Consider the following 10000-nt stretch of genomic DNA (forward strand, 5'->3'; position numbering starts at 1 on the left):
AGAAACAGCCACACAGAGACAGAGACAGAGTGAGACAGAGAGGGGGGAGAAACAGCCACAGAGACAGAGTGAGACAGAGAGAGGGGGAGAAACAGACACAGACAGAGACAGAGGGAGACAGAGAGAGGGGAGAGAAACAGCCACAGAGACAGAGTGAGACAGAGAGAGGGGAGAAACAGACACAGAGACAGAGTGAGACAGAGAGAGGGGGAGAAACAGCCACAGAGACAGAGGGGGAGAAACAGACAGAGAGAGGGGGAGAAACAGACAGAGACAGAGACAGAGTGAGACAGACAGAGAGACAGAGAGGGGGGAGAAACAGGGACAGAAGACAGAGAGAGGGGGAGAAACAGCCACAGAGACAGAGTGAGACAGAGAGAGGGGGGAGAAACAGCCACAGAGACAGAGTGAGACAGAGAGAGGGGGAGAAACAGCCACACAGAGACAGAGTGAGACAGAGAGAGGGGAGAAACAGACACACAGAGACAGAGTGAGACAGAGAGAGGGGAGACAGAAACAGCAACAGAGACAGAGTGAGACAGAGAGAGAGGGGGAGAAACAGCCACACAGAGACAGAGTGAGACAGAGAGAGGGGGAGAAACAGCCACAGAGACAGAGTGAGACAGAGAGAGGGGGAGAAACAGACACAGAGACAGAGGGAGACAGAGGGAGAACAGAGAGACAGAGTGAGACAGAGGAGGGACAGAGAGAAGAAAAGAGAGAGAGAAAGAGAAAGAGAGAGAGGGGGAGAAACAGCCACAGAGACAGAGTGATACAGAGAGAGGGGGAGAAACAGCCACAGAGACAGAGTGAGACAGAGAGAGGGGGAGAAACAGCCACAGAGACAGAGTGAGACAGAGAGAGGGGGAGAAACAGACACAGAGACAGAGTGATACAGAGAGAGGGGGAGAAACAGCCACAGAGACAGAGTGATACAGAGAGAGGGGGAGAAACAGCCACAGAGACAGAGTGATACAGAGAGAGGGGGAGAAACAGCCACAGAGACAGAGTGAGACAGAGAGAGGGGGAGAAACAGCCACAGAGACAGAGTGAGACAGAGAGAGGGGGAGAAACAGCCACAGAGACAGAGTGAGACAGAGAGAGGGGGAGAAACAGCCACACAGAGACAGAGTGAGACAGAGAGAGGGGGAGAAACAGACACAGAGACAGAGAGAGACAGAGAGAGGGGGAGAAACAGCCACAGAGACAGAGTGCGACAGGGAGAGGGGGAGAAACAGCCACAGAGACAGAGTGAGACAGAGAGAGGGGGAGAAACAGCCACAGAGACAGAGTGAGACAGAGAGAGGGGAGAAACAGCCACACAGAGACAGAGTGAGACAGAGAGAGGGGGGAGAAACAGACACAGAGACAGAGAGAGACAGAGAGAGGGGGAGAAACAGCCACAGAGACAGAGTGAGACAGAGAGAGGGGGAGAAACAGCCACACAGAGACAGAGTGAGACAGAGAGAGGGGGAGAAACAGACACACAGAGACAGAGTGAGACAGAGAGAGGGGGAGAAACAGCCACAGAGACAGAGTGAGACAGAGAGAGGGGGAGAAACAGCCACAGAGACAGAGTGAGACAGAGAGAGGGGGAGAAACAGCCACACAGAGACAGAGTGAGACAGAGAGAGGGGGAGAAACAGCCACAGAGACAGAGTGAGACAGAGAGAGGGGGAGAAACAGCCACACAGAGACAGAGTGAGACAGAGAGAGGGGGAGTAACAGACACAGAGACAGAGAGAGACAGAGAGAGGGGGAGAAACAGCCACAGAGACAGAGTGATACAGAGAGAGGGGGAGAAACAGCCACACAGAGACAGAGTGAGACAGAGAGAGGGGGAGAAACAGCCACAGAGACAGAGTGAGACAGAGAGAGGGGGAGAAACAGCCACACAGAGACAGAGTGAGACAGAGAGAGGGGGAGAAACAGCCACAGAGACAGAGTGAGACAGAGAGAGGGGGAGAAACAGCCACACAGAGACAGAGTGAGACAGAGAGAGGGGGAGAAACAGCCACACAGAGACAGAGTGATACAGAGAGAGGGGGAGAAACAGCCACAGAGACAGAGTGAGACAGAGAGAGGGGGAGAAACAGCCACACAGAGACAGAGTGATACAGAGAGAGGGGGAGAAACAGCCACAGAGACAGAGTGAGACAGAGAGAGGGGGAGAAACAGACACACAGAGACAGAGTGAGACAGAGAGAGGGGGAGAAACAGCCACACAGAAACAGAGTGAGACAGAGAGAGGGGGAGAAACAGCCACAGAGACAGAGTGAGACAGAGAGAGGGGGAGAAACAGCCACAGAGACAGAGGGAGACAGAGAGAGGGGGAGAAACAGCCACAGAGACAGAGGGAGACAGAGAGAGGGGGAGAAACAGACACAGAGACAGAGTGAGACAGAGAGAGGGGGAGAAACAGCCACAGAGACAGAGTGAGACAGAGAGAGGGGGAGAAACAGCCACAGAGACAGAGTGAGACAGAGAGAGGGGGAGAAACAGCCACACAGAGACAGAGTGAGACAGAGAGAGGGGGAGAAACAGACACAGAGACAGAGTGAGACAGAGAGAGGGGGAGAAACAGCCACAGAGACAGAGTGAGACAGAGAGAGGGGGAGAAACAGCCACAGAGACAGAGTGAGACAGAGAGAGGGGAGAAACAGCCACACAGAGACAGAGTGAGACAGAGAGAGGGGGAGAAACAGACACACAGAGACAGAGTGAGACAGAGAGAGGGGGAGAAACAGCCACAGAGACAGAGTGAGACAGAGAGAGGGGGAGAAACAGCCACAGAGACAGAGTGAGACAGAGAGAGGGGGAGAAACAGCCACAGAGACAGAGTGAGACAGAGAGAGGGGGAGAAACAGCCACAGAGACAGAGTGAGACAGAGAGAGGGGGAGAAACAGCCACAGAGACAGAGTGAGACAGAGAGAGGGGGAGAAACAGCCACACAGAGACAGAGTGAGACAGAGAGAGGGGGAGAAACAGACACACAGAGACAGAGTGAGACAGAGAGAGGGGGAGAAACAGCCACAGAGACAGAGTGAGACAGAGAGAGGGGGAGAAACAGCCACAGAGACAGAGTGAGACAGAGAGAGGGGGAGAAACAGCCACACAGAGACAGAGTGAGACAGAGAGAGGGGGAGAAACAGCCACAGAGACAGAGTGAGACAGAGAGAGACAGAGAGAGGGGGAGAAACAGCCACAGAGACAGAGTGAGACAGAGAGAGGGGGAGAAACAGACACACAGAGACAGAGGGAGACAGAGGGAGACAGAGAGCGCGGGAGGGACAGAGAAAGAAAAAGAGAGAGAAAGAGAAAGAGAGAGAGGTAATACAGGAGAGAGGGAAAGAGAGCAAAAGAGAGAGAAACAGACAGGCATAGAGAGAGGGAGAAACAGACAGGCAGAGAGAGAGGGAGAAACAGACAGGCAGAGAGATAGAGAGGGAGAAACAGACATGCAGAGAGAGAGAGAGAGGGAGAAACAGACAGGCAGAGAGGCAGAGAGGGAGAAACAGACAGGCAGGGAGAGAGAGAGAGAGAGAGAGAGAGAGAGAGAGAGGGAGAAACAGACAGGCAGAGAGAGAGAGAGGGAGAAACAGACAGGCAGAGAGAGAGAGAGAGAGAGGGAGAAACAGACAGGCAGAGAGAGAGAGAGAGAGGGAGAAACAGACAGGCAGAGAGAGAGAGAGAGAGAGAGAGGGAGAAACAGACAGGCAGAGAGAGAGAGGGAGAAACAGACAGGCAGAGAGAGAGGGAGAAACAGACAGGCAGAGAGAGAGAGAGAGGGAGAAACAGACAGGCAGAGAGAGAGGGAGAAACAGACAGGCAGAGAGAGAGAGAGAGGGAGAAACAGACAGGCAGAGAGAGAGAGAGGGAGAAACAGACAGGCAGAGAGAGAGGGAGAAACAGACAGGCAGAGAGAGAGAGAGGGAGAAACAGACAGGCAGAGAGAGAGAGAGAGGGAGAAACAGACAGGCATAGAGAGAGGGAGAAACAGACAGGCAGAGAGAGAGGGAGAAACAGACAGGCAGAGAGAGAGAGAGGGAGAAACCGACAGGCAGAGAGAGAGAGAGAGGGAGAAACAGACAGGCAGAGAGAGAGGGAGAAACAGACAGGCAGAGAGAGAGGGAGAAACAGGCAGAGAGAGAGGGAGAAACAGACAGGCAGAGAGAGAGAGAGAGGGAGAAACAGACAGGCAGAGAGAGAGGGAGAAACAGACAGGCAGAGAGAGAGGGAGAAACAGGCAGAGAGAGAGGGAGAAACAGACAGGCAGAGAGAGAGAGAAACAGACAGGCAGAGAGAGGAAGAGATCATAGACAGGCAGAGAGAGAGGGAGAAACAGACAGGCAGAGAGAGGAAGAGATCATAGACAGGCAGAGAGAGAGAGAGAAACAGACAGGCAGAGAGAGAGGGAGAAACAGACAGGCAGAGAGAGAGGGAGAAACAGACAGGCAGAGAGAGGAAGAGATCATAGACAGGCAGAGAGAGAGGGAGAAACAGATAGGCAGAGAGAGGAAGAGATCATAGACAGGCAGAGAGAGAGGGAGAAACAGACAGGCAGAGAGAGGAAGAGATCATAGACAGGCAGAGAGAGAGAGAGAGAAACAGACAGGCAGAGAGAGAGGAAGAGATCATAGACAGGCAGAGAGAGAGGGAGAAACAGACAGGCAAAGAGAGGAAGAGATCATAGACAGGCAGAGAGAGAGAGAGAGAGAAACAGACAGGCAGAGAGAGAGAGAGAAACACAGGCAGAGAGAGAGGGAGAAACAGACAGGCAGAGAGAGGAAGAGATCATAGACAGGCAGAGAGAGAGAGAGAGAAACAGACAGGCAGAGAGAGAGAGAGAAACAGACAGGCAGAGAGAGAGGGAGAAACAGACAGGCAGAGAGAGAGGGAGAAACAGACAGGCAGAGAGAGGAAGAGATCATAGACAGGCAGAGAGAGAGAGAGAAACAGACAGGCAGAGAGAGAGAAACAGACAGGCAGAGAGGGAGGGAGAAACAGACAGGCAGAGAGAGAGAGAGGGAGAAACAGACAGGCAGAGAGAGAGAGAGGGAGAAACAGACAGGCAGAGAGAGGAAGAGATCATAGACACCGCACCGTAGTTGTATAGAAACACAGGTAAAGTAAACCCTTCAACCCTACGTCATAGTGCCATTAGCCTCTGTCTCCATCAATGGGCCTGACTAGGTAGGAGGGGTGGGATGGATTCATGAATTTGGTGAATCAGGGGTCTGAGGTAAAGTACAATCCCTGTTAGAGATTTGAATCTGGGTGTGGAATCACATGGGGCTGAGAGGTTAGAGACAGAAACAGATGGCAGTTAACAGAGTTGGAATACTGTGGCAGTATAGCAGCCGTCTCTCTCTATCCAGCTATGAAGTCCTGTTATGACTGGGCAGTGTGTGTGTGTGTGTGTGTGTGTGTGTGTGTGTGTGTGTGTGTGTGTGTGTGTGTGTGTGTGTGTGTGTGTGTGTGTGTGTGTGTGTGTGTGTGTGTGTGTGTGTGTGTGTGTGTGTGTGTGTGTGTGTGTGTGTGGAGTGGGTGGGTGGGTGTTTTTTAGACACAGCATCATCTCTGTGTTGTCTCTGTTTTTAGACACAGCATCGTCTCTGTGTTGTCTCTGTTTTTAGACACAGCATCGTCTCTGTGTTGTCTGTTTTTAGACACAGCATCGTCTCTGTGTTGTCTCTGTTTTTAGACACAGCATCGCCTCTGTGTTGTCTCTGTTTTGAGACACAGCATCATCTCTGTGTTGTCTCTGTTTTTAGACACAGCATTGTCTCTGTGTTGTCTGTTTTTAGACACAGCATCGTCTCTGTGTTGTCTCTGTTTTTAGACACAGCATCATCTCTGTGTTGTCTCTTTTTTTAGACACAGCATCATCAGCATCATCTCTGTTGTTGTCTCATCTCTGTTTTCTCTGTTTTTAGACACAGCATCATCTCTGTGTTGTCTGTTTTTAGACACAGCATCGTCTCTGCGTTGTCTGTTTTTAGACACAGCATCATCTCTGTGTTGTCTCTGTTTTTAGACACAGCATCATCTCTGTGTTGTCTCTGTTTTTAGACACAGCATCATCTCTGTGTTGTCTCTGTTTTTAGACACAGCATCGTCTCTGTGTTGTCTCTGTTTTTAGACACAGCTGCCTGTTGCTGTTGCCGGTTGGTTGAGTAAGAGTTTTTGATTGGTTGAGTTTTTTGGAGGGAACAAGGGAATTCCAAGAAATGACATGATGTTTTGACAGCCGACTAATCCTCTCATGCTTTACATGAGTGAATGGGGTCAACCAGGCATAATAGTGGTTTTGGAGGAGAGAGAGACAGAGCCTTCAGAAAGTATTCATACCCACTGACGTATTCCACATGTTGTTGTGCCTCAGCAAAACATTTCAATCTTCACCCATCTACACAGTTCCTTTTTTGTTGTTGAAATTTTGCAAATGTATTGAAAATGAAATACAGAAATATCTCATTTACATAAGTATTCACACCCCTGAATCAATACATGTTAGAATCACCGTTGGCAGCCCTTACAGCTGTGAGTCTTTCTGGGTAAGTCTCTAAGAGCTTTCCACACCTGGATTGTACAATATTTTTTTTTTCCATTATTCTTTGAAATATTCTTCAAGCTCTGTCAAGTTGATTGTTGATCATTGCTAGACAGACATTTTCAAGTCTTTCCCCCTCTCTCTTTTCCCTCTTTATTTCTAACTCTATTTCTAACTAAGCCACTAGTTCCAGTTTTGTCGCATTGGCAAGCAGCTCCAGTGTATATTTGGCCTTGTGTTTTAAGTTATTGTCCTGCTGAAAGGTGAATTTGTCTCCCAATGACTGTTGAAAGCAGACTGAACCAGGTTTTCCTCTAGGATTGTGCCTATACTTAGCTCTATTCCATTTCTTTTTATCCTTAAAAAAACTCCCAGTTGACAAGCATACCAACTGTTTTAAAGTCACCATGGGCCTCATGGTGAAATCCCTGAGAGGTTTCCTTCCTCTCCAGCGGCTGTGTTAGGAAGGACGTCTGTATCTTTGTAGTGACTGGGTGTATTGATACAGCATCCAAAGTGTCATTAATAACGTCACCATGTTCAAAGGGATATTCAATGTCTGCTTACTTGTATTTTTTTACCCATCTACCAACAGGTGCCCTTCTTTCTTTATGAAGCATTGGAAAAAGTCCCTGATCTTTGGGGTTGAATTTGTGTCTAAAATTCACTGTTCGACTGAGGGACCTTACAGCCACGAGCTGAATCGCCGTTGTTTCCACGTCACGTTGAACCAACGTGGAGGAGAATCAAACAAACGGAAATGGTACATGTGCTCTATTCCCCTCATACTTGTTCCTCTCCTTCCCTACATCTACCCACCCTCTGCCTATGCCCTCTATCTTCACCACCTCCACATCCCTGCTCCCTCTGTAGTCTACACCTCAGTTTAGCCCTCTATATATATATATATATATGCCATTTAGCGGACGCTTTTATCCAAAGCGACTTACAGTCATGTGTGCATACATTCTACGTTCTATCTTCACCACCTTCACATCCCTGCTACCTCTGTAGTCTACACCTCAGTTTAGCCCTCTATCTTCACCACCTCCAAATCCCTGCTCCCTCTGTAGTCTACACCTCAGTTTAGTCCTCTATCTTCACCACCTCCACATCCCTGCTCCCTCTGTAGTCGACACCTCAGTTTAGCCCTCTATCTTCACCACCTCCAAATCCCTGCTCCCTCTGTAGTCTACACCTCAGTTTAGCCCTCTATCTTCACCACCTCCAAATCCCTGCTCCCTCTGTAGTCTACACCTCCGTTTAGCCCTCTATCTTCACCACCTCCACATCCCTGCTACCTCTGTAGTCTACACCTCAGTTTAGTCCTCTATCTTCACCACCTCCACATCCCTGCTCCCTCTGTAGTCTAAACCTCAGTTTAGCCCTCTATCTTCACCACCTCCACATCCCTGCTCCCTCTGTAGTCTACACCTCAGTTTAGCCCTCTATCTTCACCACCTCTACATCCCTGCTCCCTCTGTAGTCTAAACCTCCGTTTAGCCCTCTATCTTCACCACCTTCACATCCCTGCTACCTCTGTAGTCTACACCTCAGTTTAGCCCTCTATCTTCACCACCTCCACATCCCTGCTACCTCTGTAGTCTACCCCTCAGATTAGCCCTCTATCTTCACCACCTCCACATCCCTGCTCCCTCTGTAGTCTACACCTCAGTTTAGCCCTCTATCTTCACCACCTCCACATCCCTGCTACCTCTGTAGTCTACACCTCAGTTTACCCCTCTATCCTCACCACCTTCACATCCCAGCTACCTCTGTAGTCTACACCTCAGTTTAGCCCTCTATCTTCACCACCTCTACATCCCTGCTCCCTCTGTAGTCTACACCTCAGTTTAGCCCTCTGTCTTCACCACCTCCACATCCCTGCTCCCTCTGTAGTCTACACCTCAGTTTAACCCCCTATCTTCACCATCTCCACATCCCTGCTCCCTCTGTAGTCTACACCTCAGTTTAGCCCTCTATCTTCACCACCTCTACATCCCTGCTCCCTCTGTAGTCTAAACCTCCGTTTAGCCCTCTATCTTCACCACCTTCACATCCCTGCTACCTCTGTAGTCTACACCTCAGTTTAGCCCTCTATCTTCACCACCTCCACATCCCTGCTACCTCTGTAGTCTACACCTCAGTTTAGCCCTCTATCTTCACCACCTCCACATCCCTGCTCCCTCTGTAGTCTACACCTCAGTTTAGCCCTCTATCTTCACCACCTCCACATCCCTGCTACCTCTGTAGTCTACACCTCAGTTTACCCCTCTATCCTCACCACCTTCACATCCCAGCTACCTCTGTAGTCTACACCTCAGTTTAGCCCTCTATCTTCACCACCTCTACATCCCTGCTCCCTCTGTAGTCTACACCTCAGTTTAGCCCTCTGTCTTCACCACCTCCACATCCCTGCTCCCTCTGTAGTCTACACCTCAGTTTAGCCCCCTATCTTCACCATCTCCACATCCCTGCTCCCTCTGTAGTCTACACCTCAGTTTAGCCCTCTATCTTCACCACCTTCACATCCCTGCTCCCTCTGTAGTCTACACCTCAGTTTAGCCCTCTATCTTCGCCACCTCCACATCCCTGCTACCTCTGTAGTCTACACCTCAGTTTAGCCCTCTATCTTCACCATCTCCACAACCCTGCTCCCTCTGTAGTCTACACCTCAGTTTAGCCCTCTATCTTCACCACCTTCACATCCCTGCTACCTCTGTAGTCTACACCTCAGTTTATCCCTCTATCTTCACCACCTTCACATCCCTGCTACCTATGTAGTCTACACCTCAGTTTAGCCCTCTATCTTCACCACCTTCACATCCCTGCTACCTCTGTAGTCTACACCTCAGTTTAGCCCTCTGCCCAACAAACCTCCACACATCCTGCCTGCTCACCCTACCTTTATAACCCAGCCTACAGAAATGCCCAGCCTTCCGCTTCATCGTCCCACCACACACACGGGCCTCACACACAATTACAAACATACACGTTCCCCAACTCTACCTACTCAACTAGCACCGGCCTCCATCCAGAACTAGTCCACTATATTAAATGGAAGTTCTCCTCTCTCACTCTGCTCAGAGTCTACACCTAAATCTGGTTGTAATTGGGTGTGTATTTCCAACCGGCAATAAATAAAATGCCGGCTGTGCTGACAGGACCTCAGCTAGAGTGAGGAGCACACACACACACACACGCACGCACGCACACGCGCACGCGCACGCGCACGCGCACGCGCACACACACACACACACACACACACACACACACACACACACACACACACACACACACACACACACACACACACACACACACACACACACACACACACACACACACACACACACAGTTGGCAGGCCTCATTCGGTACCAGATGCTGTGTTCTGTTCTGTTCTGTTCCTCCAAGCGGGATAGTTTGGACTCGGGGGCCATTTGTT

General features: G+C 50.2%; 1 pseudogene; it reads right to left on the reverse strand.

The window, feature by feature from the left end:
- Nucleotides 1–10000, reverse strand: part of LOC124003519 — a 105520-nt pseudogene that overhangs the window by 19258 nt on the left and 76262 nt on the right.

Source organism: Oncorhynchus gorbuscha, linkage group LG18 (genome assembly GCF_021184085.1).
Source record: "Oncorhynchus gorbuscha isolate QuinsamMale2020 ecotype Even-year linkage group LG18, OgorEven_v1.0, whole genome shotgun sequence".
In the NCBI taxonomy this organism is placed as follows: Eukaryota; Metazoa; Chordata; class Actinopteri; order Salmoniformes; family Salmonidae; genus Oncorhynchus; species Oncorhynchus gorbuscha.